The sequence below is a fragment of the Brachycentrus maculatus genome, unplaced genomic scaffold (genome assembly GCF_059751285.1).
Source record: "Brachycentrus maculatus isolate JH-2025_06_01 unplaced genomic scaffold, ASM5975128v1 h1tg000285l, whole genome shotgun sequence".
NCBI lineage: Eukaryota > Metazoa > Arthropoda > Insecta > Trichoptera > Brachycentridae > Brachycentrus > Brachycentrus maculatus.
This window is the reverse complement of record NW_028281036.1, coordinates 530,176-550,145: the sequence shown is the minus strand read 5'-3', so window position 1 is coordinate 550,145 and position 19,970 is coordinate 530,176. Positions and strand designations below refer to the sequence as shown.

Below are 19,970 nucleotides of genomic sequence, written 5' to 3'. Positions count from 1 at the left end.
GTAAATAGCGACCTCTCGTAAAATGATTAAACACTATGGTAAACTTACCACTCACAAAAGTGTAGTAATTCTATCTTTACAACACAGATGGCGCTAGGACACATTCTAATATAACGACTTTCAAATTATGAAAATATTAAATGAACACAAAGTATGCTTAAATCACGATTTCAAGAAAAAAATTGTGCTTATCAGTATTTTTTTTTTATTTCTATCATTAGAGAAATTATTTGGATTCTTATTATTCACATAAATAATTCGACGTTAACTTTCCTTTCGTAGGCTTAATCGACCCTAACTAACTAACTAACCATCACGCCGCTTCTCCGCAGGGGTAGGCAGAGAGAATCGAACGCCAAACCACTCGGTCTTTGCAAACATTCTTTGCCTCTTCTACATTCATGCATCTCCTCATTCATACCCGACGATTATTACGACTCCCAATCGACCCAATAGAGCGATTTTAGTAATAAAAAGAACTAATTGTTTTTATTTAAAAAGGGGTAATTTTTTTAAACCCTGCTATTTAACTGTTTATATCTCTTCACTTTTTTTTTAAATTTTACTACTAATTATAAATGGTGAAATAAGGAAGGAGTGCAAAGCTGAGATAAGCATTATCGATAAAATTAAGAAAGGTGTGTTGAGATGGTTTGGACATGTAGAACGAATGAGTGAGGAAAGAACGGTTAAACAAGTTTATGAGGCGAATGTAAGTGGAAAAAAGAGCAGAGGAAGACCGAGAAAAACATGGCACGATCAGGTATGCCAAATACTTGAAAGTGGTCAGGTTAGGAGTCGTAACAATCGGCGGGTATGAGGAGATGCATGAACGTGGAAGAGGCGAAGAATGTTTGCAAAGACAGAGTGGTGTGGCGTTCTATTCTCTTTGCCTACCCCTGCGGGGAAGCGGTGTGGTGGTTAGTTAGTTAGTTGGTTTAATTATAAATAATTAAATACCTATAATCTCCTATAGTAAATTGTGTTAACTTATGGGATGGTATATATCTCATATATACCATCCCATAAGGGTCAAATGTTATTTGTCGACTGATTAAAAACGTTAATATGTATTTATTACCTACTGATATTTTAAAGGAACGAATTGTCATTTGAGGGGCGCACATTGTAATTTGAGAAGGGATAATTATTATTTGAAAGGGGTTTATATTATTGACAACGGGCTAATTATGATCTAAATGGAAGTACTTATTAATTTTTTTACAAAAATGTTAATAAAATTAGTATATAACCACTCACCGAGATTTTTACGTCTACCGGTTACCATGTTAGACATTTTGTGTAGTTTTGAGTGTGTAAATGGTGCTATGGTGGTGAAGGGTAGTATTGTTTGCATGCTGTGTTAGTGATTGTCCTGACGAAGAGACGGTTACGTCTCGAAACCGGTAGACGTAAAAATCTCGGTGAGTGGTTATATACTAATTTTATTAACATTTTTGTAAAAAAATAAATAAGTAAAAATGACTAACCACAAAGTAAATGCTTTAAATATTAATTATATTGAGAATATTAAATGGAAGTAGTTGTTTCAACGTATTTAGCATCGTTCAAAAAGAAAAAAGGCTGTAAAATTACCTAAATATTTTATACATCGTCACCCAACCGCAAAAGCGAAAACAATGAAATAAAAATAAAAGAATATTTAAAACGTTACTAAATGATTTCGGTTGGTTATTCGTAAATAACTAAACGTATTATAGCTACCGATATCGATTCGCACATCATTATCATTTGCCGGTATTTGAGTATTACTATTATCTGAAGTTGAAGTAACCAGTTGATCACGTGACACCGTGACGCCACACTGATTAGTCCTTTTTGGCGTCATTTGAAATATCAACTGTTTATTCCATCATATCATAATGTATGAAAAATTAAGAGTCTAAAAGTATTTAAAACGAAAAGTTTAGTAACAGGTCAGAAGATGTAAATAGATAAGAATAGTAATGGCTTTTTCAACGGATTGACCTAATAAAGACATTCGTTCATTCATTCATCCGTATGCGGTCCCTATATGGAGCATATGGACTCCACAAACTATCACCGGGCTGTTCTGTCGGCTGCTAGCTCCCTTGCATCTTCCCAAGGTAGGTCCGCGTCGCAGACATCATAAATTTATGTAGTGTGGTTGTCAATCATGGGCAGAGTGGTGAACATTATAGGTTTTTAAAGTGCTTACTTAAACCAGCTTATAACAGCTCGTCGGCCCCGTATACACAAAGCATTAATTTTATAGCAATAAAAACAAACCATTACATGTTTTGTTACCTTACAATGCACAGTGTAAGGCTTTCACGTCCTTCACACGTGTTTCCATGCACAATTATTAAAAATTTATATATTTGAATTTAAAAAAAATAAAGAATATTTATTGAAAAAATATTTTTATAAATTCTTAAAACCTTTCAAAACCGTATATTTGTTTCAAAGAAAAACTTTTTTCAATACAAAAACGGTAAAAAAAAATAATAAAAACCCTTATCCGCACCCCAATGGTGCATAGGGCACTGTGTCTTATAAACGCAGTGTTATCATGATCGTTTTACTTATGAAGGAAAGGTGATCAGCCCTCCGCTTCAGGTACCAGTCCATGATAATATCGAATAAATATTACAGTGAAAAAATCACTTTTATTTATTTTTACCCCCCTTGGGAATCGAACCCGGGACCTCCAGAACGGTAGCCGAGCGTGCTGACCATTACACTACGGAGGCGGACATAAAATAAAAAATAAGTTTCCATTTTTCGAATGGGCCCTAATAAATTACGTTTAATGTAAAAACATTCTATAGTTAGTGGTTTGGCCGGTACTTATCGGTAGTACGTTTTGAATTTCGAACGACGCCCGACTGCCCGAATACAAGACAAAAGAAAACAAAAAGTAAAAAACAGTTGCAATTTGACTCTTCACGCGGGCGCTCTATATATTGAATTGTTGTGAATACCTCGCTGTATTTTGTGACCCCATCACCACCATCAAGAGAGAATCGCCCTGATCCCAGCGCTGGATCAAGACCATCTATAAGAATAAAAGGTTAGTTCTTTATTCATACGTGCTATTTGATATTTATCGAACTCGCCTTCCCTTGGTACTTGAAAGTTCGAGCATAAATCATCGAACTAACTCGGGAGAGTATCACGACTCCAAATCGATCTAAATATTTCTATCTTGTAGAATCGTCGTCTTATTGTTAATAATATAAGACTGGTCCTTCGAATAATTATTTTTTTTGAGTTTCATTTCGCACTGTGGCGAAACCATTTTTGGTCCTATCGAACCGGATTTACATATTTACGATTACTAGCGTACCTATTTACGATTGCGAGCGTTTCGGATTTGGTGTCAATACTAAATTCGATATTTAAATTCCTTGTGAATTTGTTTCCCTTTGATAATATTGCTACTGCAATAAGCATTACGTAAACATGAATGATGAAATACAACTTAAATTGGCGATAGCAAAAAAAGATTATATTTTGGCGGAAATCGAAGAGCTGCATAAGCAAGCTCAACATGTTTATCAAAGTCAAAAAGAAACGCGAATTACACAAGAATTTAGAGTACAGGCATCGGAAATTGACAATCTTTTTTCCGAATTTAAAAACTTATGTGATAATGAAAACGTGTTGCAAATGAAGTTAAATCCAGATTTTCAACCGAACTTTGAGAGCTTGACAGTTTTCAAAAGGAAGTTTTATTTTGTTAAAGACACACTTACACGGATGACAAAAAATTCTGAACTCGAGTCGTCCAATACAACACCGCAACCTAATATTTGTAAATTGCCACCGATACAATTACCATCATTCGACGGTAACCCAGAAAATTGGTCGAGGTTTTATGAATCATTTAAACAGAATATCCACAATAATAACAAATTGCATGATTCCCAGAGAGTTCAATATCTTGTAGGAAATTTAGAAGGAAGAGCCTTAACTGTGTTTGCGGGAATAATACCAAACGAAACTAATTATAGAATAATTTGGCAATCTTTAATTAAAAAATATCAAGATAAAAGAGCTTTAGCGACGATGTACTTAAATAAAATCATCAATATGAAATTAGTTTCCAATCATCCGGGTCAGTTAAATGATTTCATGGAGCAATTTCATTCATCTATGGTTGCGTTAAAAGGGTTAGATATCGTAGAATTAGCTGATTTCATATTCTTGCACCTGGGACTTAAAAAGATAGACTGTCAATTAGTTCAAAATTTCGAAATGTCAGTAAGAGACAAGGAGATTCCTTTATGCTCAGATTTTGTAGAATTCATACGTCATCATGTTAAAGTACTCGAAAGAGTCGATACATCGTTAAACGCAAGCGAAAAAAGAGTACATTTCGAAAAGGTTCAGAATAGAAAGGGCACTACTCCACGCTCATTTGTTGTTAATAATAACAAAAAATCCTCTTGCCAATTTTGCTCGTCTGTAGAACACAACCATATCAGCTGGTGCCCAGAATTTATCAAACTGGATTCTAGGGAACGATACGGTTTCATTAAAGAGAACAACGCTTGTTTCAATTGTTTAAGTTTTAAACATATTTCATCCAAATGTGAATCTTCTTTTAGGTGTAAAAAATGTAATTTAAAACACCACTCTCTTTTGCATTTTTACGAAAACCCTACAAATATACTTTCAAATCAACCTTCGACTTCGGGTACTAATCTTAACAATACAAAGACCTTTTGTAGTATGAATATGTCTACGGACATAAAGAATGTGCAAAACTCGCACACAGTTTTATTAGGTACCGCTATTGTAGACATTATCTGTAAAAATGGCACCACTAGACCCGCCCGCCTTCTCGTGGATATGGGTTCTCAAAATCATTTTATCTCTAAACAGAGTTGTAAAAAATTAGGGCTACATTACTACAACAATCAAACTAACTATAATGTTAGTGGAATAGGAAATACTTCGCAACCAATCCACGGTGTAACAAATTTAATTTTAAAATCGCGGTATGATCCTAGTTATAATTTAAGTATTCAACCACTAGTTTTAAATAAGATAACCGATAACCTTCCAGTTTCCGAGATTAATACCTCATCTCTCAACTATTTAAAAGACTTGTCCTTAGCCGACAGAGACTTCCACATTTCAAGACCAGTAGACATATTACTGGGTGCTGAAGTCTTTACTGAAATTCTGCGAGATAAAAGAATACGTGGACCGCCAGGAAACCCAGACGCTATAGAGACCGCATTTGGGTTTATAATTGTAGGTTCGGCCAATTCTTTGATAAGTTACGATAAGGACGATACTCGTCCTCCTATTCATAATTTTTTGACTACTTCTAAGGAATCAATTGAGACACTAGTATCCAGATTTTGGACATTAGAAGAAGCACCTTCGAGTGAAAAACCAAGTTTTTCATCTGAGGAAAAACAGTGTGAAGAACTTTATAAATCAAACATACATCGGGATAGCACTGGGCGCTACGTCACAGCACTACCCTTTAATAGAGATCCATCTTGTTTAGGAGATTCACTTACAACTGCGACACTTCGCTATCAGAAGTTAGAACGCAAAATTAATCAAAATGACACTCTGCGTCGTGACTATGATAAGGTCATGGAAGAATATCTCGAAAATAAATTTATTTCTCCCATACCACTTAGTAATTCTAACGAGCCATTTTATGTCATACCTCATCACGGAGTTCAACGAGCGGACAAACTCACTACAAAACTTAGAGTTGTCCTAAATGCCAGTCAGGTGACTACGTCGGGTCTTTCTCTGAATGATTGTTTACATCCAGGTCCTAATTTACAAGCAGAATTACCCGCCGTTATTCTAAAATTCAGATTATTTCCAATTGCACTCAGCGCGGATATCAAGCAAATGTTTCTAAATTTAATTGTACGTCCTGAAGATCGTCGTTTTCTCAATATCCTGTATAAATTTAAAACTGATGACGTAATAAAGATGTACCAGTTTAATCGCGTGTGCTTCGGTTTGAGATGTAGTCCTTACTTAGCTATGCGTACCGTAAAGCAGCTAGCTAAAGATGAACATGATAAATATCCATACGCTGCCAAAATCGCGTCCGAAGATTTTTATATGGACGATTTAGGCACGTCCACTCGCACAACGGAAGAAGGTGTTAAGTTGGCGCTAAATCTAATTGAACTTTTCAAATTAGGGGGTTTTGAATTAGTTAAATTTGTAAGCAACTCGGCGGAAGTAATGAATGCTATTCCGGAAAGTAATCGTTTAACTAGTAAAGTTAAATTTGACAATGAAGAGGATAACCTTAAGATTCTCGGATTAGATTGGTGTCCTAAGGAAGATGTTTTAACAGTTTCTGTAAAATGTAGCCCAATACCTAAATGTACCAAACGCACAATGTTGTCAACGGTGGCAAAGTTGTGGGACATCAATGGCTATTGTTCTCCAGTAATCTTATATGCGAAATTATTAATCAAAGCTTTATGGATTCGTAAGTTAGGGTGGGATGAATTGCCACCTGAGGAAATAAAAACTACCTGGCAAAAGTTCTTAAAAGAATTGCCTCTGCTAAAAGGATTTAAATTACCTCGATTTTTAGGCTTTGAATCGGAATTATGTACTTTAAACATATTAGGGTTTGCAGACGCCAGCGAACGCGCGTACGGCGCCTGTGTTTATACGTGCATAGAAGTTCCAAATAATCCCAATAAAATAAGTCTTATTCTAGCCAAGAGTCGTGTAGCTCCACTCAAAATTGTGTCTTTAGCTCGATTAGAACTTTGCGCAGTCTTATTATTAGCAAAGCTTATTAAATTCGTCATCGATACAATTTCCTCAAGGTGTACAGTAAAAAATATATATGCCTTTAGTGACTCGACAGTCGCTCTACACTGGACTCACTCATCACCACATCGTTTTGACACATTCGTCGCAAATAGGATCACCAAGATTCAAGAACTTCTTGATCCCAAATATTTTTACCATATCAATGGTAAGCAAAATCCAAGCGACTGTATATCTCGCGGGTTGACACCCGCGCAATTAATTGACCACCCTCTGTGGTTAAACGGTCCACCGTGGGCTAGGGAAGATTGCTCTACGTGGCCTATAAATAAATTTTCCTTTGAAGAATCCGAAGATAAAAAATTGGAATACAAACGTTCTAAAGTTTTTCTAACAACGAATACATTCGTTAATAATTGTTTGGAGTTTTACGAATTGTCTAAAAGAGTCTCGTGTTGGGACAGGCTTCTTCGTATAATTGTATATTGTTTACGTTTTTTAAAACGGTTACCTCGTTCGGTGACAGTTACAGTCTCAGATTTGATAGAAGCTGAGAAGGTGGTTATTAGAGCGGTCCAAAGCATGCATTTTTCAGACGAAATAAGCCAATTAAAGGGGTCTCAGGTCATATCAAAACAGTTGAAACGTCTGAGTCCCTTTATAGACGAAGAAGGTATTTTACGCATTGAAGGAAGATTATCCAAAGCAGATCTTCCTTTTGAAACCAAACACCCAGCGCTTCTTCCAAAACGAGACCATGTGGTCGATTTAATAATAGATCGGTACCACAAATTTCACTTACATACGGGATCGGGACTCCTTATGTCTATCCTGCGCCAAAGATTTTGGATTCTTTCTGCCAGAAGCGTCATTAGAGGGCGAGTAAATAAATGCAATGCCTGCTTCCGCATGTCTCCGTCACATCCAACTCCGAAAATGGCTGATCTTCCATCATATCGGATACAGGAGGCAAAAGCTTTTGTCCACACAGGTGTTGATTACGCGGGTCCTCTAAACATTACTCTCACTAGAAAGCGCGGACAACGTTCTCAAAAGGCTTATCTGTGTCTTTTTATTTGCTTAACAACTAAGGCCGTACATATTGAACTTGCTTCGGACTTATCCTCCGATACTTTCTTAGCCGCGTTCAAACGTTTTTTGTCGCGAAGAGGACCTGTATCATGTTTGTACTCAGATAATGGTACAAATTTTATTGGAGCTAAGGCACAGTTAGAAGATATTTATAAGTTAACCGTATCGCAGGAATACCACAATATTTTAAGCAAAGAAATGCTTAAAATATTGTGGCGTCGTATAGAATGGAAATTAATTCCACCTCATAGTCCACATTTTGGTGGAATCTGGGAGTCAAATATTAAGAGTTTCAAATCACACTTATATAGAGTAATAGGAAGTCAATTACTGACTTATGAAGAACTCCTTACGGTATTAGTACAGATAGAGGCTCTCCTCAATTCTAGACCCCTTTGTGTGTTATCGGGCGAACCTCATCCGGAAGTCCTTAATCCCGCCCACTTTCTCATGTCTACACCTTTGCAATCTCTTCCGGCCTTGGAAACAAACAGTTATAGTCTAGGTTTTCGTAAACGGTTATTAGACAGTTTAGTCCAAGAATATTGGAAAAAGTGGAGGTTGGAATACTTGCATACATTGCAAGTGCGCCAAAAGTGGTGTACACCCGATCACCTGGTAACTGTGGGTACTTTAGTTCTAATTATACAAGACGACATCCCTCCTTTACGTTGGCCTCTAGGAAGAATAGAAGAATTATACCCTGGCACCGATGGTATTGCCAGAGTGGCTTTGGTCAGAACCCAAACCACCAGCTTCAAAAGGCCAGTTGTTAAACTGTGTCCAATTCCAAATCAATAGTAGTTTGTTTATCTATTGTTTTTGCATTTTTTTATCTCAGTTTTTCTTTTGTTTGTTTGTTTTTGCATTAAGTTTCCAATTGTATTGAATTGGACGTTTCCGAACAAGTGAAAGTGTTGAGAGAATTACCTCAAACCTCTTATGGTTCAAATTGAAATGAATTATTTAATTATCCCTTTATTTAAGTATTTTTCCATATTATTTCTCTCTCTTCAACATTCGTGTTTGATCGTTTTGGAGTTCGTGGTTCTTTCGGTTTGCGTCGACGGTTTCGGAAGCTCTAGGAACTTCCAAGGCGGGGGGCATGGTTTGGCCGGTACTTATCGGTAGTACGTTTTGAATTTCGAACGACGCCCGACTGCCCGAATACAAGACAAAAGAAAACAAAAAGTAAAAAACAGTTGCAATTTGACTCTTCACGCGGGCGCTCTATATATTGAATTGTTGTGAATACCTCGCTGTATTTTGTGACCCCATCACCACCATCAAGAGAGAATCGCCCTGATCCCAGCGCTGGATCAAGACCATCTATAAGAATAAAAGGTTAGTTCTTTATTCATACGTGCTATTTGATATTTATCGAACTCGCCTTCCCTTGGTACTTGAAAGTTCGAGCATAAATCATCGAACTAACTCGGGAGAGTATCACGACTCCAAATCGATCTAAATATTTCTATCTTGTAGAATCGTCGTCTTATTGTTAATAATATAAGACTGGTCCTTCGAATAATTATTTTTTTTGAGTTTCATTTCGCACTGTGGCGAAACCAGTTAGATTAATTTTACCATAAGATTAAATTAATTATCGGTAATCGATTATATCGTGTAATTCAATGGATATACCTTGCTTCATATAACCCTCTATTGTTTTTTTATTGTAATTCGACGATAGGCGAGGGTTAATATCGATATTAATGGTCAAGGATGATTGTCCTTCGGTAAGGAGTGCCATTTTGTCATCGCTTATCAGCACAATTCAAAATTAAATTGCGAGCTATCGATTATCCCGCCTTAAGGACCCATCAGATTTCTCTACGTTATATTTCGGAGTGAAGGGTCCTTTACGTTATACCAGCATTGCGTCCACAGTCCACAGCTATACAAGGCATTGCACAACGGTGCGTGTACCATCGCGGTTGGTAAAAATTAATTCATTTCGCGATTAAAAAACGATTTCTAAAATGTTTCGCAACACTTTATACGAGCGGTCAGCTGTGAATGCTTAATTTATGGCTTTTAAGGTAATATATTCATGGTCGCTTACCAAACTACCTTAAAATACCAGACCTACGACAGCTACTTAAAATACCAGGTCTTCTCCAAAAACCATCTTGGACATCTCTACATAATCTGTTCATATTTAGGCAGAAGAGCAGTGCCTACACTCGATTACTCGCTTTCCACATATAAACGCGACCAGTGCCTACTATGCCTTATTGATATTTTGCCTACCTTATCTTACTACCCAACTCTACTCCTTACCCTGATTAAAAAGTCTGTGCACGCCACTGCTTGGACATACACTCGGGAGATGACTCTGCGAACTGATTAATTCATACAATTGCGATCAAGTTAACACCGTTTAGATCTGATGCCGCGTGGTATGCAACATTGGGTGTTCAAGACAAGTTTTTGTTTTTGTTTTTAATTCGAAGGTGTTGTCTTGTTGTAATTCTCATTTGATTTCTAATAAATTTAAAAAAAACAGAGATTACAAAATTCGTTGCGAAAATTGTGATGTAATTTTTATGGAAAATAATATTACAATAGACTGAACTTTCAAGAGAAGTGTCAAGGTCCTTGTGTACAAAAAGCCGTTTTAATACAAAAAAATTCAAATAATATATGAACAATTATTTAAAACAAAACAATCTTTGAATGTGGGAAGAGCAAGTTCCGATCGAGTGGTGGCAGCGGACAGCAGCATAAGAGGTAACAGACCCCCAGGAAGACCACCTAAACGATGGAGAGACACCTGGTCTTCCACCTCCCAGGAGCGGACCGGAGAATGACAAGACATAATCCTAAATAAAGAAGTAGAAGAAGGATATCATTAACAATATTTAATTAAACAATCTATGAATATCTTGAACAATTATTTTTATTAAAAACAGCTGTACCCGTCCACGCATTGCTGTGACTTAGTGGAGGCACTGGGCAATTGTTGAAAAGGAGATAGTGGAAATGATTTAGGACAAATAAAATGTGTTTTTATTTTTTATCTAATGATCATCTTACTCAAACTGTGTCTAACTACTGGTGGAAGAGCATTCCACGCCATCGGCCCCGCAACGGCAAAGGCACGGTCGCCAAATTTATTGGGCTGGTAAGATCACTTTACCCATGGCAGTTGTAGCCAACCGGATCGTGAGACGTCGATCGAATTGGACCATGGAGTGCCTAAGCAAGAGAAGAGCGTTCATAAATCTTCAGTGAACTATGCCCGACTGGACGGTTGACACTTTCTCCATATCATGTTTGGGCTTGTCAAGCCCCAAGAACCGGATTTATGGAGAACTATGCTGAATGGTGTTGTGAATCACCTGACATTACGACACACTGGATATAATACCCCCAGAGTGTCGTGTTATCAAATTCCTAACGTGTATTGTACACGATTACAAATTTATGGTCTATCAGCTACAATATTTCAAGTATGTCCATATTTTCGTTCACAAATTCTGGATTTGCTCCACTTAGCAGTTATTCAAAGCAAATCCATTTTTCAAAATACCGTAGAACGGGCTACTTGAACTTTGATGTGTTACTTGAGCCCAGTACAAAAAAAAATAGATCTGTATTTGGTCTACAATAATGAATGTATCGACAAGATTCATTGTTTCCATGATAGGTGACACTTATTGTCACTTACTGTCACGATACGTTCATTATTGTAGATCAAATACAGATTTAAATCATTGTTTTGTACTGGGTTCAAGTAACACATTAAAGTTCAAGTAGCCTCGTTCTACGGTATTGAAAATGATTCACGAAGAATCTTACATACATTTTGAGAAGGTTTTTGTTAATGAAAGTTACTTATTTTAACCGTATATGTCTTGGACGAATTAGCATACATTAGATATTTTCGATTGAAACAAAAATATTATATAACTTCTGAAATTTTAGTAGTGCTGCTGTCAATCATAGGTAGAAAGGTTACACAGCGTATAAAGTGATTATTTAACCAACCTATAACAGATCGTAAAAGCCCTGTAATGCCCAGACATCAATATTCTTCTTCATCTACGTTGCGATATCAATAAAAATCTTGTTACATCAGATAGTTCATCCAATGGTCTAATAAGAGAATTAAGTGTATTCATATTATTTCTGGGTGAAAACTTGAAGTCAAATAAAGAAAAATTGTGTCTTTGAGATGTGATGCTGGGAGGTGTGTACTTCGAATACCATATCGACAACCAGACGAACCAATCCATACATACTTAAAGAGTAGAGCATGACCGACAGACCTTGTATCATATATCATGGAGGCACTGTATAGTACTTGAATGTACAAGAATCCAAGGACAGAATGCTTGTTGAGGTCATAAGCATGAAGAAACCTAGAAAGGAGAAAGCCAGGCTGTTCCTTAGCAAAAGCTCCAGGAACCGCAGGCTACCAGGAAAAATCGATGAATGTGGCAAACATCGATGTTGGTCACGACAAAGAGAGGGTGATTTACTAGATATTCCTTTCAGATATTGAATGGAATTAAATCAATTCTCTTTAAAGATACTAAAACCACCAAAGTTTCAGTTTCTCTAAATGAGGAATAGTGAAATAAGGAAGGAATGCAAAGCTGAGACAAGCATTATCGATAAAATTAAGAAAGGTGTGTTGAGATGGTTGGACATGTAGAACGAATGAGTGAAGAAAGAACAGTGAAACAAATTTATGAGGCGAATGCAATTGGAAAAAGGAGGAGAGGAAGACCGAGAAAAACTTGGCACAATCAAGTATGCCAAATACTTGAGAGTGGTCAGGTTAGGAGTCGAAACAATCGGCGGGTATGTATGAGGAAATGCATGAGCGCGGAAGAGGCGAAGAATGTTTGAAAGGACAGAGTGGTGGGGCGTTCTATTCTCTCTGCCTACCCCTGCGGAGAAGCGGCGTGATGGTTAGTTAGTTTTGCTTTCTTTGCTACCTAAAATCCTTAAAAACGTATAAAGAATTATCCCAAGAGGTGGCATAATACAAAGTTAGTGCAGTGAAAGCGATTGGTGAAATAAACCAAAGATTTTAAACTATGTTCACCTCCATAGTGTAGCAGTTAGTGCGCTAGGCTACCATGCTGGAGGTCCCGGGTGCGATTCCCAAGAGGGTCAAAATAAATCATAGTGATTTTTCAGTATAATATTTATTTAATATGACCCTGAACTGCTACCTGAAGCGGAAGACCTTTCCTTCGTGTATTTAATGATCCAGATAACACTGCTTCTAAACGATGCAGTGCCCCATGCACCTTTGGGTACGGATAAGGGTTAGAAGGGATTTTAAAAACCAGAAAACTCTTAGATAGAAAATCTGTCTGTTGATATCTATCTAAACTTATGTTAAAAAGAAAAAAGACCCGGTAATCAAAGCTGAAAAACAGAAGTAAGGAAAAATATAACAGAATACACAAAAGAGAGGATAAAAAACGTAAATTTTCCAAAAAGTAGACAAAACATAAAATGCATAATAACGGGAGCAAAGGAATACAATAGTACATAAATACCTTAATTGTCACACGACTCTTGCTATGAACTATCAAGCAGGAAAGAAGTATTTGAATTTCATACACCAAAAGCACCATACCTGGAACAAACAAAAAAATAACGTTATCCACAAATTAAAAAGTAAAAAAAATACCTTCTCATAAATTCAAGCGGATGATATGGATAAAATCGATAGATACAAAAAACATAGTTTTTGGACTATGGTTATCAAACGCCAACGGCAATGAAATATAGTCCTGAGGATCGAACCTGGAACCTCATGCAAAATGATATAAACAAAAAATAAATAAACCATTGTGGAAGACCACTTTTGAGTTTATTAATGTAATCACGACTGGTTTCGAGAACTATAGATGCTTCCATCAACATATGAAAATACCAACATCTTTGTTTGTATTAAAGTTTGTATATATTTTCACTTGATAATGTTCTCATTTGAAGTCTCGAAACTAGCTGTGTTTACATTTATAAACTCAAAAAGTAGATTTAAACCAGTGTTTTATTTTTATGTTATAATCATAGGACGCAGAGAACCTGATCATATTGTAAACCAGGCAATCGCCATGGATCTTCCTCGAAAGACATCTAGAGGAAGACCAAAGAACTCTTCGATGCTGCAGAAAGAAAATATGATTCTAAGGCATGGCCTAAATGACGTTGCCCAAGATGGAAGAACATAAAAGCCTGAGGATGAGGAGAGCTGACCCCATCAGTCTACGAAGATGATAAGCTGGGATGGAGCGAGGAAGGATAAGAAGAATCATTGTTTTATTCCATAAAGTTAAAAAATAATACTCGTGCCAATAGTTGATAAAACTAAACTTAACTAACTAACTAACTAACCATCACGCCGCTTCCCGCAGGGGTAGGCAGAGAGAATAGAGCGCCACACCACTCTGTCCTTGCAAACATTCTGCGCCTCTTCCACGTTCATGCATCTCCTCATACATACCCGCCGATTGTTACGACTCCTAACCTGACCACTTTCAAGTATTTGGCATACCTGATCGTGCCATGTTTTTCTCGGTCTTCCTCTGCTTCTTTCCCCACTAACATTCGCCTCATAAATTTGTTTTACCGTTCTTTCGTCACTCATTCGTTCCACATGTCCAAACCATCTCAACACACCTTTCTTAATTTTATCGATAATGCTTATCTCAGCTTTGCATTCCTTCCTTATTTCACTATTCGCACATCTATCATACATCGTTTTATCGCACATTCTTCTGAGAGATCGCATTTCGAATGCATTCAGTCTACTTTCATCCTTCTTTTGCCAACTCCATGTTTCAACATTTTAATAAATATGATGTCATAGAAATACCATATGTACACGGGATTATATTACGTTCCGATAGTTGACACCTTGTGGTAACTTTCTAGAAAATCCATTAACATTTATGGAATTTTCTCACCTTCCCAACAATCAATCATGGCGGTTTAACCAGAATCAATATTTGTTCCCTAATGACGATAAGTACAATTCTTCTTAACGTTGCACAGACGGAAAATACTATATATAATCGCAAATATTTGCATAATTTGAGACGATAAAAGTACGATGTGTCATTTTGGTTCAAATAAGGATACATATTAATGTACCTTGGTGAAATCCCAGTGTCAAATTAGTGGTGCAGAGGAAAACGTTTTATGAGCAAAAAATCTTCATGACCTGTACTAATATTTTAAAAAATACCAATAGAGATTTCAATAGGATATTTGCAATCGAAAGATTACTTGGATGTGAAATATTCAATATCAGAAGCATTTCGCTCATATACGCTGTGGATGCTCCACATCCCTTGAAATTGTTGTGTACACAACATATATCTATTTCAACATTTCTCATGTGTGTGATTATAATCCAGGATTCGTGCCTCACATACTAATAAAAAAGTTTCTGCTGAATAAAAAGCTTATTTTCATCTCACCAATAGATGTCTCTAGTGAAGTTCTGGTGATTCAAGAACAATGTTTCAAAATTGGTTCGTATATATAGAAATTCCAAGAATTTGAGAAGTGTGGTTGTCGATAATGGGTAGAATTAGTGAACGTTACACGTGTGTAAAGTGATCACTTAAACCAGCCTATGACGGTCATCAGCCCCGTAAATACCCAGATTTCCATATTCTACTTCATCTTTGATGAGATGTCAAAAGATAAAATATCTATTTTTACTATCCACCCTGCAAAGTTGAATTATATTTTAAGAATTATATATGGACCATGATCGTTTTAACGCAAGAAGGCCATACTATCAGTCCCTTACCCTAAACTAATTCACATATATAATACAGAAATCCCAGATATTAGCCATCCCTATAGACAAAAAATAGTATCTAAATCTTTCGTCTGTGTAAAAACAATATTGTAGAAAAAAACCTTGCTTTTAGCAGAATTTGATACAATGTTTCTGGATTTTCCCCACAGTATAAATTATTTCATTTCATGTCATTCAAACCCTTATCCGCACCCCAATGGTGCATAGGGCACTGCATCATATAAACGCAGTGTTATCTCGATCGTTAACACGTGAAGGAAAGGTGATCAGCCCTCCGCTTCCGGTACCAGTCCAAGGTAATATTGAATAAATATAATGTGAAAAAATCACTTATATTTATTTGACCCCCCCCCTGGGAATCGAACCCGGGACCTCCTGTACATTAAAATAAATAAATTAAAATTATCATTTAAAAATAAAACAAATGTGTACTGAACAAATAACACTTCTACCATAACTCTTTAAAAAATTGAAAAAATTAGTTTTCCTTATAGACAAAAGTAATGAAGATTTTCCATGACGTTAGACTATTTATTAAATATATTTTGTATATTAAAAGCATTGATAAATTAGTAATATGGTAATAAAACACTGTTTTATTATGTCATTTATTAATCAAAATTTAAGATTTTTGTGGAAAAAATCCGGGTAAATCGAAGCTGTAATAATTATACGACTGTGAGATTTTCATTCAAATGGCCGCCATAAAAATGTAGTTATCGAACAAAGTTTTATTACACGCGTCTAAAAATGACACAATATTTCACTAAAAGTGATAAGTCATAAAACGCAAAGAAAGTTATCTTTAATATTTTTTATATATTTTTTATTAGCAGTACTAGGACACGCGTTGCTGTGGCTAAGTCTGATTGAATAAAGAAAAAAAACAGAAAGCAAACATTTTTAATATATTTAATTCCTTTTTATTTATTGACTTGGCGTTTAATTTGTAGAACTCCATTTTAATTTATGTATTTATTTTAAATCAAACACAGATTTTTTGAGTCTACTAAGTTGTATTTTATTAACAAAAAACACATGAAAAATTATATTGTGACAATTGTTTCGCCTTGTTAGGGCATTATCAAACGAATGTCATTCAACTTAGTAGACTCAAAAAATCTGTGTTTGATTTAAAATAAATACATATATTTAATTCCATTGAAGCAACGAAAATATTTTTAAAAAACATTAAAAATAATGCAAACGATTTTTTTTTGCATGCAAGTGGGGCAATGTTAAGCATTGTGTGAGTTGCTATTATGATCAGCCAATGGCGCTGCCATCGCTTTTTACCATACATATAATCTGTTTTAAACATTTATATAAGTAGATAGATAAGACACACGCGTATTTGAATTTATGTTGCTGATACGTTCAACAGATCACGCTGCCATCGAGGTAAAAAACTGATTAAAAAATCTTCTGTTATATTTTTATTTTTATAAATAAAACACGCAGCATTGTGTCAAAATTTGCAAAATGCAATTCGAACAAAATTACAAATATTTATATTTAAATATGAAATTACAAATATCAACACCAAGCAAATCGAACAAAATTACAAATATTTATATTTAAACATGAAATTACAAATATCAACACCAAGCAAATCGAACAAAATTACAAATATTTATATTTAAATATGAAATTACAAATATCAACACCAAGCAAATCGAACAAAATTACAAATATTTGTGAATCAAATGTCTATTATACATTATTGAGGAGAAATATATAAAACAATACAAAGAAAAAATACCGTATTATATTATATGATTTGAATATTGAAAGCATTAACTTTGTAGATCATATTAATATATTATTTTGAGAAATAAAAAGACTTTGTTTTTTGATCCACTCACATAGATGTGAGTGGATCAAAAAACAAAGTATTTGTACTTCTCAAAATAATATACCGTATTAAATCCTTAATTAAGTATAAGACAATCAATAAGCATTGATTGTAAGTCCCTCTCCAAGCATAACAGCTTGATCTCTTTTTTGGAGAGGCACAGCGTCACTACTATATGATGTTTTATAAGTAAACATGTCCTAGTTAATTAATTAAATTTTACTTTTGTGTAACAACCTTAAAAGTATTTGAAATAATAAAATAAAACGAAAGAGAAATAATATGAATACTGACTTGATAAAGATGGAGTGACAAGTCCCTCTCCAAGCACAACAGGATAAAAACTATATTTTACAAGTAGGAATGTCAAGCCTATAAATTGAAATGTAATATTTTTGTAACAATACTAAACACATAAAAAAACAAGGGCTCGGCAAGAAAGAGAAATAATACGAATACTGACTTGATAAACATAGATAAGTCCCTCTAAGCACAAGAGCATAACAACTATGTAGGTACTATAAAATATTTTATGAGTAGAAATGTCAAGAAAATAAATTGAAATATAATATTTTTGTAACAATATTAAACCGATCAACAACAAAAAAACAAGGGCTCGGCAAGAAAGAGAAACAATTTCACTACCTACTTGATATTGGCGACAAAGAAACGTCTGCATCTTTCCATGCACGTTTCCAATTTGTCAATCCGCTTTCACGATGCGATCGAATATCATAATATCGCGGTAATGGGCTCTTTTATCGATGCAGTTAGCAATCGATACGATGCAGTTGCTGGCGGTAACGTGCATTCCTCCGCTGTTGAGAAAGAGCCGGCCCGTTCGGTGTAGCCGTGTGGTATCGATATGAAACCTGACCAGTTTCGATCGAGAAGTCCTCGGTGGAGCACCGCGGCGCGAAGGAAAGCCACCTTAGAAAAATATTTGCCGCGCTTTTCGATGACAGCCCGCGCAAAGCAGCCGAGTTCATTTTCCGAGTTCGAATTTTGAAAAATTCCATCGAGTGAATAAACAAATATGAAAATAAAGTACCTACCCTACTATGATAAACGGGGTACGATGTATTAAATAATCGAAACAATTGTTTTTTATTTAATAAAAATAAATTAAATATATTATTGTGACTTATATAAAATAATTCAGTGATTTTTGTGAATTAAATCTTTTTTTTTTATTTCATGAGATATGTGAAGTTACTGAAGCTGCGGACTTCTCGCATAGAAAGTGAAAACGGTATTGTGTCATAATTATGTGGTATTGGCGAACGATTCGAGATAAGGAACTGGATAAATAATAAGGTATGTGTTATTTTTAAATGAAAATGCATACATTTTTTATGTCACTAGCGCCGGAAATATAAGGGTATTTAAATGGGCTGATTGAAATAGGGTGACCGTCTGTCCAATACTCAAAAATTTATAACAGTTAAAACATTTTTATTGTGAATCGACCAGGATTTCTAAAGTTGTAATGACTCAAAATAATAAAATGAAAATGTTTCGAGGATTAATTAATTAATACAATTCACCAATAACAGTTGCCACTTCTTAATATGTCATCAAACACACAATTATAAATAACCATTATGTGCCCTCACTTAGATTTCTGTTTAAAATACTATTATGTTTATGGCAATCAAATACGACATGGCCGAATGATGCGACCTATTTCAGATCTACCCATCTCTATTATCCATTTTTGAATAGCACTTTTAAACTTAGTTTCGTATTTAATACACGTAAATTATAAAAATTCAAATGATATGGAAGTTCAATCAAAGAAATTCATAACATAATTGAATAATTAATTATATGCAAATGTCTAAAAAAATGCGTTAAAATATTTACACTTAGCCCAAAACAAAGAATTTATGCCTACTGAATATTAAAACCGTAAATGGAATAGAAATTAAGAGAAAATTAATGTGGCGAAAAGGGCCCAAATAATGTGCGTTAAATTATATTCAAGATAAGAATAACTTTAATCGTGACTATGATCTAAATTAGGGTGACCGGCGCCCAAACTTTCATTTTTCGTGGGCCACATTTTTTTAGTTATTTTTTGCCGCACAAACGATTGCTGATAATGAAAAATATGCAGAATTTATAGCTAACATTGTCTTATATATAAACTTTCCTCTTCAAACCCTTATCCTCACCCAATGATGCATAGGGCACTGCATCATATAAACGCAGTATTATCTTGATAGTTAACACATGAAGGAAAGGCGATCAGTCCTCCGCTTCAGGTACCAACCAGTCTAGGGTGATACTGAATAAATATTAGAGTAAAAATTCACTTATATTTGAATCACAAATATATCTACACAAGACTATCTAGGTAGGTAGCGGCTTTGTAAATTCAGCCCTGATCTGTGGTCCAGTGGTTACGGCGACTGGTGAGAGGATTGCATTTACACTTGCGTTCTAAGTTCGAGG

General features: G+C 35.3%; 1 protein-coding gene across 2 annotated transcripts in view; it reads right to left on the bottom strand.

Moving 5' to 3' along the window:
• Positions 1 to 19,970, bottom strand: part of Flo2 (flotillin-2) — a 547,503-nt gene that overhangs the window by 147,658 nt on the left and 379,875 nt on the right. Inside the window, exon 1 of one of the 2 annotated variants that reach the window (XM_088267204.1) lies at positions 13,377 to 13,451. The exons of the other annotated variant lie outside the window; for it this stretch is intronic. The gene's annotated coding sequence lies outside the window, so the exon portion shown is untranslated. Of the gene's footprint in view, positions 1 to 13,376; positions 13,452 to 19,970 lie in introns of those variants that run through there. 2 annotated transcript variants of the gene reach the window in all.